The sequence below is a fragment of the Orbicella faveolata genome, unplaced genomic scaffold (assembly GCF_042242905.1).
Source record: "Orbicella faveolata isolate gen_17 unplaced genomic scaffold, um_ofav_v1 contig_3, whole genome shotgun sequence".
NCBI classification, from domain to species: domain Eukaryota; kingdom Metazoa; phylum Cnidaria; class Anthozoa; order Scleractinia; family Merulinidae; genus Orbicella; species Orbicella faveolata.
This window is the reverse complement of record NW_028301558.1, coordinates 21729853-21745915: the sequence shown is the minus strand read 5'-3', so window position 1 is coordinate 21745915 and position 16063 is coordinate 21729853. Positions and strand designations below refer to the sequence as shown.

Here is a 16063-nt window from a genome sequence, read left to right as displayed (position 1 = left end):
TGTCTTTCCCTGAATATGGCCATTTTTATGGTCCATGAAAATTTTCTCACTACTTTAATAACCTTTTCACAGAATTTTTATGGTCCATGAAATCTAGCTCCCTGTTAATTTCAGGGAATAAATGATTACAACTGCAACCCATGAAAATCAAATTAATAGTCCATTAACTCAAAACAACTAAACACTTTTATTCCAGTCATTGTGATATCATTACAATTTGTTTCATTATAATTTTCTAAAATCTTATTTGCAAAAAAAAAACAACAAAAGTAATAATAATAATCCACTGGTTTGTATGGCTTGGACATAAAAAAGTATCCTGGGTACTCATATGTCTGGACTTATTGAGAAGTTATGTCAGGCAACAGAAAACACACTTGGCTACTGGTTCAAAGACTTCTAGTAAGATGCACAACATTAACTGCTCTGCTAGGTTGCCCTCTCTAAACGTTTTGTTGGTCATTTCACCTGTAAAAATTACAAATCAAATAAATTCCTACTGATAAACTTTTTCTTACCTCGAATTCACACACGTTTGGAGTTTTTTTTTTTTTTTTTTTTTGCTTGTGAGATCATAGTCGAGAAAATGGATTAGAACTTCAAGTGCAACAACAGAATGGTAAGTCCTGGGAGATTACATTCACAAAAGTGCAATTTTTTGCACTCTTCTCTTCTGAGCTGTTTGCAGAATCTCATTTCAGAATTGTATTCTTGAACGAAATTCAGGAAATTCTGTTGCTTCATGACACGCGCCTCCACGAATTTCGTTTTAGCACAAGCAATGTAACTTGCCTTGAATTCTGGAGATTGCTGTCACTTACATGTAAGCCTGTGGCTTTTTAAAACTTTGTATTGCAAAAGCACAACACAAACTATTGTGCGAGCATTTCTTATCAGGAAATATTTGTGAATATTCTTAATCGCGGGTCCTAAGAAAATCAGGAACACGAGCATTGGTCTAGAGTTTCAATGAAATGAATAACAACAAATCGCTTCAGCCATTTGTAATGTCGAGCAAAAATTATAATTTACTTACTTTTCTGCGACTTCCCTTCCCTTCACTGAAGCAATCACGATGCTCATTTGAACTTGCACGCATCATTTTAAAGGGAATTCCATGCTAAAACTATTTACAAAGATTAAGATCGATATCGGGTGATATTGAGTGAAAACCGACTCTTTCGGTGTGGTCACCCGCTGGTCACAAGTATACATTTGTCACATTTTCCAAAGCATTATGGGACGGAAGCATCAAAATGGCGGTCAAAGAGTTGGGATTCGATAATCACAACTCTGTGTTCATTTTAAAGCCTTATTATTCGTTGGAAATTAGTCAGAAATTGTTTCCAGATGCTCGTTGTGATTCCAGTTGAGTCAAGCTCTTGTAAAGGTGGAAAAATATGGAATTTCATCGGCAAAACAGTAATCAAGCTATGTATTTTACACTGGTCGGGTTTACAGAAAGCTTACGGCTCCTGCAGCTTTCCAACAGGTAAACTGATTTTTTGCATCATTTGCAAAAGCTCTTGAAATACTGGAAACGTATTGATCATCATGCAAAGATTCCAGAAGATTAGGTCTTGTTGATGCGATTTCTTGAATTCAAATGTCCATTACTTTACGAAATTATGAAAGCAACATTATTCAACACAGTAATAAGCCAAGAATGTCCTGTTGAGAGCACGTTCCTCGTAAAATCTGTCATAACAATGGTTGTAAGCTCTCTCATTAAGTTTTCTGATAAAGCAATGTCCATCTTCTTGCTGTTAATTTTCAGGATGATGGTAGTGCTCTTGAGCAATATTAGAAGTTCACATAACACCATCAAGGCCTTTTTATTTGCCACTAGCAATTACTAAAGTTTCAAAAGACTGATGATGTCATTTCAGTAGACAGGTTAAAATTCGCCATAATTGTGCAGAGTTTTATAGGTTATTTTTAATTTGGCTTTTTTATGCAAAGAAAGGTTATGTAGAACAGCAAAATAATATTATTCGAACAGGTTACACAAAATCACTCTCAGGTAGTGTAGTTCTTTAAATTTACTTTGTATGTATGCTAAGTATTTCTTACCTTAATTTTCATGACCCACAATTCATGTATAATTTGTTGGAAAATTCATTGGAAAATACTTATATAATTAATAGCCCTTGAAATTTAATTCTAAAGATCATGATTGTGCTCTTCATTGGTCATGAAATGTAGCTTTCCATTTCATGGTAATTTTATGCCCCATCAAATCCCACTTTGTTATTTGTTCTCAATTTTTTTATGCCCATGAAAGTACTTTTCATGGATCATAAATTTTATCACTTCAGATTTCATGGATATTTCATGACAATTTAAAAGCAACTTTACAGTGTTCCAGATTTTTCATGGCCTTGAAAGATTTTTTCATGGGTGTTTAATGACATCAGTTCAAATTTCATGGAAAACGATGATTGTATCAAGAGCTGGCTGGCTATGACTTGTGTTTCTAAAGTTTCCTTGGCACAGGTGTAGCCCCCTGAGCTGTCTAGGATGCAAACCATGGCCCATTCTAAATCAATAGGGTACAATATACAAGCACCTGATTGTGGCCAATTTCTAAGATTGTACAAAGGCGTTGGAGGTCCATAATATGCAGACACCCATTAAGAACTTGTCAAGGGTGGTACCATTTTCACACACAATTTTTTTAAAAAAAAATTATAGTGCAACTGTCTATTCTTAGACAGAAAATGAGACATTCTCATTAGAAGGAAAATAAAGAATCTGTTTATTTAAGAATTAGTCAGCTACCAGTATCACAAACACCAGGAGACTGAGACAGATGTACATGTACCTCCTATGGTTAGTGTACAGCTCTTGAGCTTCAGGTTCCTCTTCCATCTTGCTCTCACATTTTGCACCACTGTCTGGACTCCAGAGGGACACACTTTTGGGGGAATGTTTTTATAGCCGTTCAAGAAACTTGCGGGTTTTGTTTTATTGAGTCTAAAACAAAAGCACTCAGCCTCACCTTGTGGTTTTAAACCCGATAAAACACTTCTGCTCGTTTATTAAACAGTATGTAAGTTTTGTTTCTTGAGTGAGTAAGACTTGAGTAATCAAGTGCACTTTCATGTAGAAAAATGGCTATATGATTGAGATAAGACACGTTTGCATTATCAGTGATCTATCTTTGTTTCTTGACTTACTACATTGTACTTTAAATAAAAGCAATAATCCAATAGAAACAAAAATCCAAAGGAAAAGAGAAGTGATTCTTTTAGTCTAGAGAAATAAATAACAATAATTAATAATCATTTATTAATTTATATTGTGCTTTTTAACATACAATGATCAAAAGTGCATTACAATATTAACATATACTAAATATGTACGTAAACTAAATTTAACAATAATAACGTAATTTAAACGCTAAAGGCTTAAAACTAACTTACAGAGATATGTGTCAAGACAAGATTTAAAAGTTAAAATAAGACCAATATTGCACAGGCTTGCTGGGAGCGCGTTCCAGAGTGTAGGCGCAGCTACACTCAAAAATCTATCACCAAAAGATTTTTTCATTTTCCTGCTGGATGTAATAGAATAATGCCTGAATTGGAGCACAGTGAATAGCATGCTTGCTTTCTTACATTAATCAAATTGTTGATATAAGCTGGTGCCATACCATTTAGTGCTTTAAAAGTTAAAAGTAAAATTTTAATTTAATTTAACTACAGGAATTAGTTACAGGAATCGCCCCAGCCTGTGATAGCTGTGTGTTAATTGGGACATTGCCATTGGACATGGGCTACCCTAAAGATATTATTTTCAATGAGTACCATGTCTCAAACAGTGCTTAAGCCTAAACACCAATTGTTTTAAATGGCATTGATCAACAGTGTTTTAAGTCTAAGCACCACCCATTTTAAAAAGGTTAGCTTTCGATAGTTGTTGTGATGGCTGATTACTTCATGTAAGTGAAGTGAGACTGGTGCAATTCCTGAATTTAGTTGCATGTGGCCGTGCGGACAAAAATAAACAATGTATGTGCAATGTAAGTATATTTAATCAATTCAGTTCCTTCAATAGTACTCATTCGAAATAGTATTTTTAAGAGGTAGTCCATTTTAAGATAGTCCATTTTTGGGTAGTCCAATGGAGCAGTCCCCTTGGGGGCGGGGGGGGGGGGGGAAGGGCCTTTGTGTATGAATGGGTGGGGATGCTCGTCAAAATTTTGAATTAAATCCCCAAAAGAGACCAATCATGGCGTGGCCCAGGATTTTTTGACTCCTAAAAGAGACCATATTTAAAACATATTAAATATATTTTTTTATATTTCTTTGCATGAAACCCTAAACAAGACCTTCCCGGCTACACATGGGGTACATATGATGGCATACTGAGGACATACAGAATACTTCAGAAATCCAATAGCCCAAGGAACAAGCTGCATTTATTGAGGAAAACCTGGAGCACTGAGACATCACTTCTCCCCAAGCAGTTTTCTTTCATTAACATTGTAGAGCATGCTGAAAAAGGTCAAAGGAATTCTCAAAGTTATGTTGAAAAGCCCATTGAAAAGGGCTATAAGTTTTTCTATGAGAATTATCTATTTGGTGCATTATGCCTATTGAATGGCAGTGAAGGAAATGTTAAGGGGAAGTGTTATAGATCTCAGAGAAAGAGTGATAGGCCTCATGATCTCATGGTTATATATATTACAAACTGGAAATGCAAACAAAGCTAGGTGTTACTGTCCAGCAAGGGAAAATGGTTACTGCATTCACACCATGGGCCTATTATATCTTATTGACCACATAATCAAATTAAAGGCTCCTACTTTCTCCAAAGTTGGAACATGCACAGAAAATCCTCAACAGTGACACAGACCTAGGACCCAGGGTATACATCTAGAACCTATCATGGGATATAACATTATTAACCCCAAGTAGAGGGGAAAATGTTCTGAAGGGATTGCAGTGTACCTTGTATGAGACCAGACAGCCTTGTGTACAAAACAATGAAGGGGCAACTCAGCTGTCTGATACCCTTAAGCAAATAAATCCTTCCCTGGGATTCTGTACAATATTTTCCCAGAAGCCACCAACAGTTCCAACTGAACTGTCAGTGAAAGGTTATGTGGTTCCATCTGGCAGTGTGTTAAGTTATCTGTTATCTCTGACAGAAGGCAACTTCAATGTAATTACCAATTTTCCTGCCCTCCAAAGTCCAAGAAATGTTGATGAGTCCTTTCCTGACCTTTCCCATGCTAGTAATGTACCAGTTGTGGGATTACAAATGTCTCTTACTTATGAAGAGGATCAGTTTATTAATAAACTAAAAGTCCCTAATCCTTCTATAACTGAACAAGAAACCAGAGGGTAAAGTAACAACCATTATGGTTCCAAATCAGAAGATTGACAGGTTGACAAGCAGCAATTTTGGCCTAGTATGCTAACTAAAACTTAATTTATCCCAAACCAAATTTGTCCAGAATACTATTTTGTCACAAACAGATCTTTCCAATAGATTGGCTATTAAATATGGTGAATCAAGTGAATCAAAACCAGCAGAACAGATGCTGAATACATGAAAGTGAAGGAGTAACTATGTTCAAGCCTTAGCACGTGGTGTTGTTAGTTCAAACACCATGCCATGGCTAGCTGCTTCACCAGGCAGGAAGGTGATAGATAATTAAGGAATTTGGTTATGGACTAGGGGAGAAAACGTTTTCTTTCACTTTAATTAAGAAATTTGACCCCTGAAAAAGCTTTTGCTGACCCAAATTTTTATTGTCACAACTTAAAAAGGACCATCCTTACTCTTTAAACAATAGAGTGTTTCTGTCGAAGAACTTGTCGGCTGATAGTTGCCCCGAGGAAATTTGATCTTCTTAAAACAAATATGCAGATTTTAAGAACATCAAATTTCCAAGGGGAAACTATCAAACCAATGGTTCCGGGACATGAACACTCTGTTGTCTTTATTGTTCACCACTAAATTCACCACTAAATTTTCTTCTGCGCGCCAGTTCAAAATTCATATTGAATTATTTTCAGCTTTTTTACATGAAAACCGTTAAAGTCAAATGTAAAATTTGAAACAGAAGACAAACAAAATCCCACTTAATACAATTTCAATTGTTTATTTTCTATAAGCCCGCTTGTTTACAGAAAAAAATTTTCCATACGACCACTATCCATCTGGGTATTTTCCTCGGACGGGCGCTAATTGGGCTGATAGTGCCTCTCCGTGGATGAACACGTGATCAGTTTAAACCAGTAAGAAGTGGAGAAAATTTAGTGGTGAAGTAAGTACAAGGTCAGCTTGGTCTCACTGGATTGAAATGGTGTGACTGTGTTTTTTTTTTTTTCAGAAAGGTCTTATCATACAGGGAATAAAATTTGATGAGTTGTTTTGGAAGTCTATGATTGGCAAATTGACAAAGTTCGACCAACAACAAGTAATGCTTGAGACCATTGAGCTGTAACATCAGAGGCTGTAGAGGCTTATTTATGAGTAGCATTCCAGTTCTCTAAGTAGCATTCAGTATTTGTTATTTTCAATGTTGATTTCAATGTTAATTACAATAAATGTAATAAATGTTCACTGTTAATTATAATAAATGTTATTTTCATCAGTTCATTTAATAGGATAGATTGATCATTTTATGACCTAATGTTGTATTTCAAGATGAGAAAAAAATATGATGTAAATATTTGTTGCTACCACGAATTCAAATTTAACACTTCATGAACTTTTTCTAAATTGCTTCCTCTCTGTTGTAAACCTCTATTGTCACAGCAACAATCGTAGGTATTGTAATTACCCATGTGAGGCTAACAAGCTAAGCATGATGTAAAAGATATGTGAGCCCTGATACATTCAAGAATTATAAAATAACTGGTATACTACGCGCGTTCTCATTGGTCGATAGGTGTGATAAGATGAGTGTGTAAACACGGTTGTGACGTTTTAGATTCGCGCGTATTTTTGAGAAATATTTTATAAAAGCAATAGAGGACTTTTTCCTTGTTAACATAGCCAGCATCTAAACACTCGCGGCTTGGGAGAATTCTCGAAAGTTATGTAAAACCGAGACGCAGTCGAGGGTTTGCATGACTGTCTCGAATTCTCCGAACTCCCCTCGTGTTGAGATGAGGCTATGTAACCACGGAAAACGTGCTCTATTGCTTACATAATAGGGTTTTGGATCAGAGTCAATTCAATCAATCAATCAATCAATCAATAACTTTATTTAAGTGTCTGGTCTTCTAGCTAGCCTTAAGCTCACTAATCGGGGACACTGTTTAAATTAAAATATAATTTAAGTATAAAAACGATTCTGGTCTATTTACATTAAATTATACTACATTTTCGCACACTTTGTATTTACATCTAATTCCTACAATTAAGATACTACTTTCACACACTGTCCATATCTGATTGAGAGAAACGGCCAGGGATATTGGAATGATCTCTCTTCACGTGTATCAGATTTCAACCGCTATTTGTTGTGTCTGCAGAACATCATTAACAGGCATTTGGTCTTGTATGTGCAAAAATGGAGGTATATGGACCTAAAAAAGAAAGCAACTGACAAGGCGGTTAGTCGAAATAAAATGTGTGTACACTTATGTACTTCTATAAAAATCGAGTACATACCTTAAACTCTGACTTTTCCTCTCTTCTTTTTCGTTGAAGCCATAATTTCTTCAGTTCTGGTACGCTTGGTATCTTGTGACACTGTTGTGGTATGCCACATTTCTTCTTGCGGCTCTTGTCGAACACATCCCCATACGAATTACACAAAGGAACGGCGCACTTGGGACCGTTTGAGCCTATTAAAAAGGTTATCTTCTGAGTTTTATTTCATGTAATATATATGAGGTGCCAGGAAAGATACTGATGACCTTTCTCGGACTCTTCTTTTGACGATGGCATTTCATATCAAACGACCAGCGTAATGAAATATCTATGGAGGGGGAATTGGGACAAAAGTGTAATTGAATCGAGTTTCATGCCATTGGACCATTAACTCCATCCCATTGAATCATACGTCATTCTATTGGATAATATACTTCATTTCATTGGATCGGACTTCATTTTATCGGATCATATGTCATTCTATCGGATTACATACTTCATGTCATTGGATCGGACTTCATGCCATTGCGGCGCATCATTCTGTCAGAAAACCATATTCGTGTTATTGAATCTAACTTCATGTCATTGGATCGTGGACCATTCGATTGAACTATACACGTCATGCCACTGGATAGAACTTCATGCTAATGAGGGTTCCTGTTTTATGAGTTAAATGAGTCAATGAGTCATGAGTCATGAGTCAATGAGCCTTGAGTCAAGTTAGGAGTCAGGTTAGCAGTTTTCAAAATTCAAAATGGCGGACGTCGCAAAACTCGGAGTAAGCACTGACTGTGAATTCGGTGGTTCGCCACGCAACGATTTTTGTTTCTCGAATTCACTTTAATAGACGAACAAGTTCAGAGGTTGAAATTACTCAAAGGACGCTAGTTACGGCGAACGACCTTGGAATTTTCTTGCTGAAATGGATTGGAAAAGACGGGCGTATAACCTCCTAATACTTTAACTTCTAAATGGGCTAAAAATCACGAGATAAGTATATGATTTCGACAACCGCGTTCGTAGGTCTATGTCACACATCGCTATAACTACGCAGGTCCAGTACCTAGTACCTCAGTACCTAGCCCTACCCAGTCCGTCTCCAGTGTTCGCCCAAAACCCAGCCCTACAAAAATGCAGCTCCAAATCCTTTTGCATCAAACTGAAATCCAGTCCTGGTCAACCTAGATCCAAGACCAGCCCCAACCAGCTCAGCCCTTGCCATCACAGTCCAAAACTGAACCTACCCCTAGCCCCGGGGGGGGGGGGGGGGCACTGCCATATATGGGCTATATAGGTATGTGCCGCTGTGAAGGGTATGGTTTTCAAGCAGTTTACTCTAGGATAGGGTATGTAAAGCAGAGCGTTTGGTTCTAGAATAGGGTATAATTTTTCACAAAACTGACTAGTTGGTTGAAGATTTTGTCTAGACTAGGGAAACCAGGAATTGCCACTCAAAAATGTAAAAAAATCAAATCGGCAAGTTTAAATTTACGCAAATCAGCCTCAACAGTGTCGATAGATGGGGGGATTTGGGGAGTTTACTCTAATATAGGGTAGCAAAATTCAGCTGAACTAGCTCTGGTATAGGCTAAGGGTTCCAGGGTCCCAGCGGCACATCCCCACCCAGAAATTCCCAAAGTACCCCCCCCCCCCGAGCCTCTAGCCAGCCAAAGCTGAAATTCAGCTGCCCTAAACCCAACCCAAAACCCAACCCTACCCAGCCAAAGCCAAAAGCCAGCCCTTCCCAACATTATCAAAAACCTAGCCCTACCCAGCCCAGTACAAAATGTAGCCCCACCTATCCCATCCTGAAACTTAGCCTTACCCAGCCCAGTACAAAACCCAGCCCTGACCAGCCCAATCGTTTCTCTTTAGGGGAAGCAAACCGCCAGAAAATAAAACTCGCCTAAATGGCTCTTAACCACCTCCAGGAACCCAGAGACATCAAAACAACGCAATGCAAACATAAGGTAAGCCATTTTATTCAAATTATTTTTTACACGTAGCATTTAGAGTAATTTTCGAAGCATTCTCATCTCATGTCATAATCGCCAACAGCATAATGTCACGTATTAATCGTATACAACGTCTGGGCCACCTGTGCTCATAGTCTAAATCGCCATAAAAACACAACCGCCATAAGGACAGACAAATTAACCATCGCATCAACTCATCACGGCAACCGTACGGCGCTGAGAATTTCAAATGCTATTCGGTTTTCTGTGATCGATCTTTCCATGCGCTAGGCTAGGCTAGGCTAGGCTTGCCTTGCCTTGCCTTGCCCTGCCCTGCCCTGCCCTGCCCTGCCCTGCCCTGCCCTGCCCTGCCCTGCCCTGCCCTGCCCTGCCCTGCCCTGCCCTGCCCTGCCCTGCCCTGCCCTGCCCTGCCCTGCCCTGCCCTGCCCTGCCCTGCCCTGCCCTGAATGACACCGCGGAAATACGTTTTTTGACGTCACCGTAACTGGTCAGTGGTCATCACCATCAGGCTGTGCTGTCCTTCGATCGATCAGTTCTCCGAGATCAGTATTTTGGTTCGATTTAAGGTCGAAAATATCCTTGATACTTCTCGTTATTGGTGAGTTTGACGTCCTTAAATGGGTTTTTAATACTCAAGCAATGTTCCGGTAATGAATAGGGGTACAGGGGAGTCATTTTGTGTTGAGTAATGTGTAGTTTGCTGACTCGAGCCTGGTCGTGTTGCTTCAGTCGTCCTCGCCTCAGAATTGTCGAAAACAACGATGGGTATCCAGCAAAGCAGAAGATTGGTTCTGTATGAAGCTTTTGCAAGGATTTTGAAGACTAGTTGGATTAAAAGTGTAATTTGCATGAAGTGGTTAAGGTACATGTAAGCCGGGACCGTTTTATTCACACTCACTTTGCGCCGACATGTGGTGCCTGTTCATTTAGATTATATTTCGCAACGCTTCAAAGAAACTTTGATAAGAATTTGTCCTTAAAGACTGGCTTGTTTGGCGTTTCTATCACCTTTCTGACTTTCTGCGCCTTTTGGAGCAGGTGAAATAATTTTTTTGTACCTGCCGTTTGCTGTCAGAATAAAACATTTGTTCATTTCATTCACAAGATATTACTCTATCATTAAAGATTGTTTAAGCCTACATTTATATATAATGGTGGCGTTTGCGAAGGGAGTAAAAATCGAAAATATTGTGATTTGTTGGCGCAGCGAACGCTGGAAATACTGAAAACATTCAAGACCGCTCAATATGTTCGGTTCATAGACAATTTTTCCTCGCTTGAGGTCTTTTTTGTTTACGTCGATTACAGAGGCGGTACGCAGCTCTTACAAGGTTCGCTCTGATTGGTCGACATAGTTTTAGGATGAAAAAATAATCAACAAGAAGTGGATTAATTAAAAATATATTAAGAAATGAGTACCAAGAAATAAATATAGAAGGAAACATAAAAAAATTGTCATGGGAAAGGATATTAAGAACGTAGATCGAATGAATAGGTTGATTTAAGTTAGTTTAGCCTTGAAGTTCTTTGTTTCTTTCTTGAAATAAAAAATGCTTCATGCAAAGGTATAAAGTAAGGATCAAGATTTGCCCAGTTGCCCTTGCTGCCCAGTTGGCCATGTTTCCTTCTTACCCTTGTTGCTCTTGTTGCCCTGTTCCACTCTTTGCCGCCCTGTTGCCCACGCCATGTTAACCTTGTTGCGCGGTTGCCGTTGTTGCCCTGTTGCCCATGTTAACCTTGAAGCCCTGAAGCCCTGAAGCCCTGAAGCCCTGTAGACCTGTAGCCCTGTAGACCTGTAGACATGTAGCCCTGTAGACCTGTAGCCCTGTAGCCCTGTAGACCTGTAGCCCTGTAGACCTGTAGACCTGTAGACCTGTAGCCCTGTAGCCCTGTAGACCTGTAGCCCTGTAGCCCATGTTGCCCATGTTGCCCTTGTTGCCCATGTTGCCCTTGTTGCCCATGTTGCCCTTGTTGCCCTTGTTGCCCATGTTGCCCTTGTTGCCCTTGTTACCCTTGTTGCCCTTGTTACTCTTGTTGCCCATGTTGCCCTTGTTGCCCATGTTGCCCTTGTTGCCCTTGTTACCCTTGTTGCCCATGTTGCCCTTGTTGCCCTGTTGCCCTTGTTGCCCATGTTGCCCTTGTTCCCTTGTTGCCCTTGTTACCCTTGTTGCCCATGTTGCCCTTGTTGCCCTGGTTGCCCATGTTGCCCATGTTGCCCATGTTGCCCATGTTGCCCTTGTTGCCCTTGTTGCCCTTGTTGCCCATGTTGCCCTTGTTGCCCTGTTGCCCTTGTTGCCCTTGTTGCCCTTGTTGCCCTTGTTGCCCATGTTGCCCTTGTTCCCTTGTTGCCCTTGTTACCCTTGTTGCCCATGTTGCCCTTGTTGCCCTTGTTGCCCTTGTTGCCCATGTTGCCCTTGTTGCCCTGTTGCCCTTGTTGCCCTTGTTGCCCTTGTTGCCCATGTTGCCCTTGTTCCCTTGTTGCCCTTGTTGCCCTTGTTGCCCATGTTGCCCTTGTTACCCTTGTTGCCCATGTTGCCCTTGTTGCCCATGTTGCCCTTGTTGCCCTTGTTGCCCATGTTGCCCATGTTGCCCATGTTGCCCTTGTTGCCCTTGTTACCCTTGTTGCCCTTGTTACTCTTGTTGCCCATGTTGCCCTTGTTGCCCATGTTGCCCTTGTTGCCCTTGTTACCCTTGTTGCCCATGTTGCCCTTGTTGCCCTGTTGCCCTTGTTGCCCATGTTGCCCTTGTTCCCTTGTTGCCCTTGTTACCCTTGTTGCCCATGTTGCCCTTGTTGCCCTGGTTGCCCATGTTGCCCATGTTGCCCTTGTTGCCCTTGTTGCCCATGTTGCCCTTGTTGCCCTGTTGCCCTTGTTGCCCTTGTTGCCCTTGTTGCCCATGTTGCCCTTGTTCCCTTGTTACCCTTGTTGCCCATGTTGCCCTTGTTGCCCATGTTGCCCTTGTTGCCCTGTTGCCCTTGTTGCCCTTGTTGCCCTTGTTGCCCATGTTGCCCTTGTTCCCTTGTTGCCCTTGTTGCCCTTGTTGCCCATGTTGCCCATGTTGCCCTTGTTACCCATGTTGCCCTTGTTGCCCTTGTTGCCCATGTTGCCCTTGTTGCCCTTGTTCCCTTGTTGCCCTTGTTACCCTTGTTGCCCATGTTGCCCTTGTTGCCCTTGTTGCCCATGTTGCCCTTGTTGCCCATGTTGCCCATGTTGCCCTTGTTGCCCTTTTTGCCCATGTTGCCCTTGTTGCCCATGTTGCCCTTGTTGCCCTTGTTGCCCTTGTTGCCCTTGTTACCCATGTTGCCCTTGTTGCCCTGTTGCCCTTGTTGCCCATGTTGCTTTTGTTGCCCTTGTTGCCCTTGTTGCCCTTGTTGCCCTTGTTGCCCTTGTTGCCCATGTTGCCCTTGTTGCCCTTGTTGCCCATGTTGCCCTTGTTGCCCATGTTGCCCTTGTTACCCTTGTTGCCCATGTTGCCCATGTTGCCCTTGTTGCCCATGTTGCCCATGTTGCCCTTGTTGCCCTTGTTGCCCATGTTGCCCTTGTTGCCCATGTTGCCCATGTTGCCCTTGTTACCCTTGTTGCCCATGTTGCCCATGTTGCCCTTGTTGCCCTTGTTGCCCATGTTGCCCATGTTGCCCTTGTTGCCCTTGTTGCCCATGTTGCCCTTGTTGCCCATGTTGCCCTTGTTGCCCTTGTTACCCTTGTTGCCCTTGTTACCCTTGTTGCCCATGTTGCCCTTGTTGCCCTTGTTACCCTTGTTGCCCTTGTTACCCTTGTTGCCCATGTTGCCCTTGTTGCCCTTGTTGCCCTTTTTTCCCTTGTTGCCCTTGTTGCCTTGTTGGCCATGTTGCCCTTGTTGCCTTGTTGCTCTTATTAGTTTTTAGATATTGTTCGACCAAAATATGTAAGAATAGGTTTTGTCGCTAAATTCTAAATTACGATTTAAATGGACGTTGAGAGGCCTACAGGGTGGAAACGTGCGCTTGATTCTGGGTTCCAAGGTACCAACTGGATCTGTTTGAACTGAAATAAGGACACCTATTGAAATTGGATTGCAGATGTTTACTATTCTTTTTTCTCCATCTTCAACATAAATCTTCGATGTAAATCGTCTTGCATGGATAAGAGCACTCTATTTATACTAACAAAATACGTGGTTGCATCATTCGAGATACAATTTTGAAGAAGGTTGAATAAAGTCAGCTCGAAACCTGAAAGAGCCTGATTAAACTCAACTGCATGTTGACTGAAGTCAATTTGAAACCTCGATAAATACAGCTGATTCAGTGGTCTCTAGAGAGGTGTTTTGCAATGTCCATCTAGAGAATGTACGCCAAACTTAGAAAGCTGTGTAAAGCCAACTTTAATTTACAACATAAATTGAAAATTGAGTTTTCTTTCGCTTAATCATTTCAGTTTGTTTAGCGTAAAATACATTCATTCTATTAACCCTTTTAATGCCAAACTTTCGCCCAAAAATACCGTTTTTAACCGTTTAGTCAGGTTTTTCAGCTGCCATGACGCTAAATAAGCCTAAGTTTTGCTAGGAAAGCTTTTTTTTTTTTTTTACTAAAAGGAGAGATTTTTTTAATATTAGGTACAAAATTGAGCAAAATTTCCATTCCGGGCGTGCGCATAAGCCAAAATTTGGACTTTTTTTTTTTTGCCATTAACCGTTCTCAATTTTGTTTGTTGCCCCTTTCCTTTCTGTTTTTCTCGGCCCTTTTACACTGGCTACCTTTTGCATTGTATGTTCTTTCTGGCTGCCGTGAAAAGTTGGATGTTAATTGCGGGCGAAGCCTAGAAATGGACCTTGATCAATTATAGGCGTAGTGGACCATTTTACCACCGTTTTTGCACCGAAACTGATAATGTTGTTTTTCGATTTGCGACGTTGGAATGTCGTCGATATCTAAACCTGACCATTGTGCGGAAAGGCCTAGCCTAGTGCTACTATTTGCTTATCAAGAATATCTGATGACATTTAAATTGATGACGTCGCAAGTGGTACAAAGAGCACAACCATTAATTACGCATATATGCGTAGTTGGTATTCAAAGGGTTAACGGCAAATGGAAATGGTTATTTGTTGTTATATACTGTCAAAAATTGCTATAAGTTTGCTGAAGGTAAATTATTTAGTGTACTATTTCTACAGGTTTCCACTCAAAGATAACTCCTAAAACGTTAAAAATCCAACTTTTATGCTATTTCAGTCCACATCTCCCCTAACACTTCGCAGACATCTGTTCTGGGAGACTTGTAGCTAGTGGGTGAGAGAATTACTTCGACTACTTCGTGTTTATTTGTGAATTTTAAGGTAGCTTAAGGGCATTCCACTGAAACTTTGTGAAACTTTGCCTATTGATTGTTTATATTATAGGAACTTACATTTTGAAATAAAAATGAGAGGTCCCCATGTTCGTTTAGGAGCAACAGCACCTTGTTTATACCCAATAAATCTTTATAATAGCACTATGATTGTAGTCACGATTGCTTGTTAAATTCACGTTTCCGACAGTTGTTTTTTGTTCTACACTGAGAATTGGTCCATATTTGTTTTACACAGAGAAATTTATTACTCAATCCAAAACAACAGAAAAAAATGATAGGTCACCATACTCGTTTGCGAGAAAATGACGATTTACCTCTATGCCGAAGTCCAGCCGTAAAGAGAAAGCGCCATTTTTTAATGCGCGCGCGTTAATCATGCGTGAAATTATGCGTAGTAGGGATGCGCAATGCAATACTGGGGAATGACCTTAATAGGGGTTCGTATACTGTTAATTGTTTAATGGACATGGAATCACGTCAAGACAGTCAAGATAAATGTGTGCTTAGATGATGTTATTAGTCATCACTTTCTATCCCAGACGACCATCTTTCTTGCCCTTTTCGTCAAACTGCATACATGTTTTAAATTTTGAATGGCCGCTCTCTGGCTCTCGGCATCACGATGACCAAAAGGTAGCCGTGGCTGCTTAATAGGGCTTTTTTGCAGTCGTTTACTAGCGTGCGAGCAGGCTCACCTTTGAGTCGCGCGTGAGCGGAGAAGATCAAAGCGATCCGGCGGGAAGGACAAGCGCGCGCGGCCTAGCCGCGAGCGCGAAATCGAGAGGCGAAGCCAAACTTGGCTCCTCTTCACCAGACTCCTTCTCGCCGGATCACTTTGCTCTTGGCCGCTCGCGCGCGACTCAAAGGTGAGCCTGCTCGCAGGCTGGTCGTCTACTAACAATAACTTCGGGACTTCGATAAATTACACTGGCCGCTTGATAAGGGGTGGCCGCTTAATAGTTGACTGCGTTTACTGTATTTTTCAAACAATGTTAAACATTCTAATAACTAAGGTTTTCGATAAACAATTAAGAATAAAAAGCAGCGATATTAAAGAATGACGTTTCGACGGCTCCATGCCATCATTCTCAAATTCAAATAAGATACGTTATGTGAGTTCGTTATATAGTGAATGTA

The 16063-nt window shown here is 40.6% G+C and overlaps 1 long non-coding RNA gene and 1 pseudogene across 1 annotated transcript; one reads left to right on the top strand and one right to left on the bottom strand.

Annotated features, from left to right (window-relative positions):
* Positions 1-168: 168 nt before the first annotated feature.
* Positions 169-1197, bottom strand: LOC149106857 (uncharacterized). Its single transcript, XR_016210029.1, has 2 exons — positions 1037-1197; positions 169-468 (listed from the first exon to the last, which is right to left on the bottom strand). It is a non-coding gene; the product is annotated as an uncharacterized LOC149106857 (long non-coding RNA).
* A 2982-nt stretch (positions 1198-4179) lies between these two features.
* On the top strand, positions 4180-6365 carry LOC149106856 (uncharacterized; annotated as a pseudogene).
* The last annotated feature ends 9698 nt before the right edge of the window (positions 6366-16063 follow it).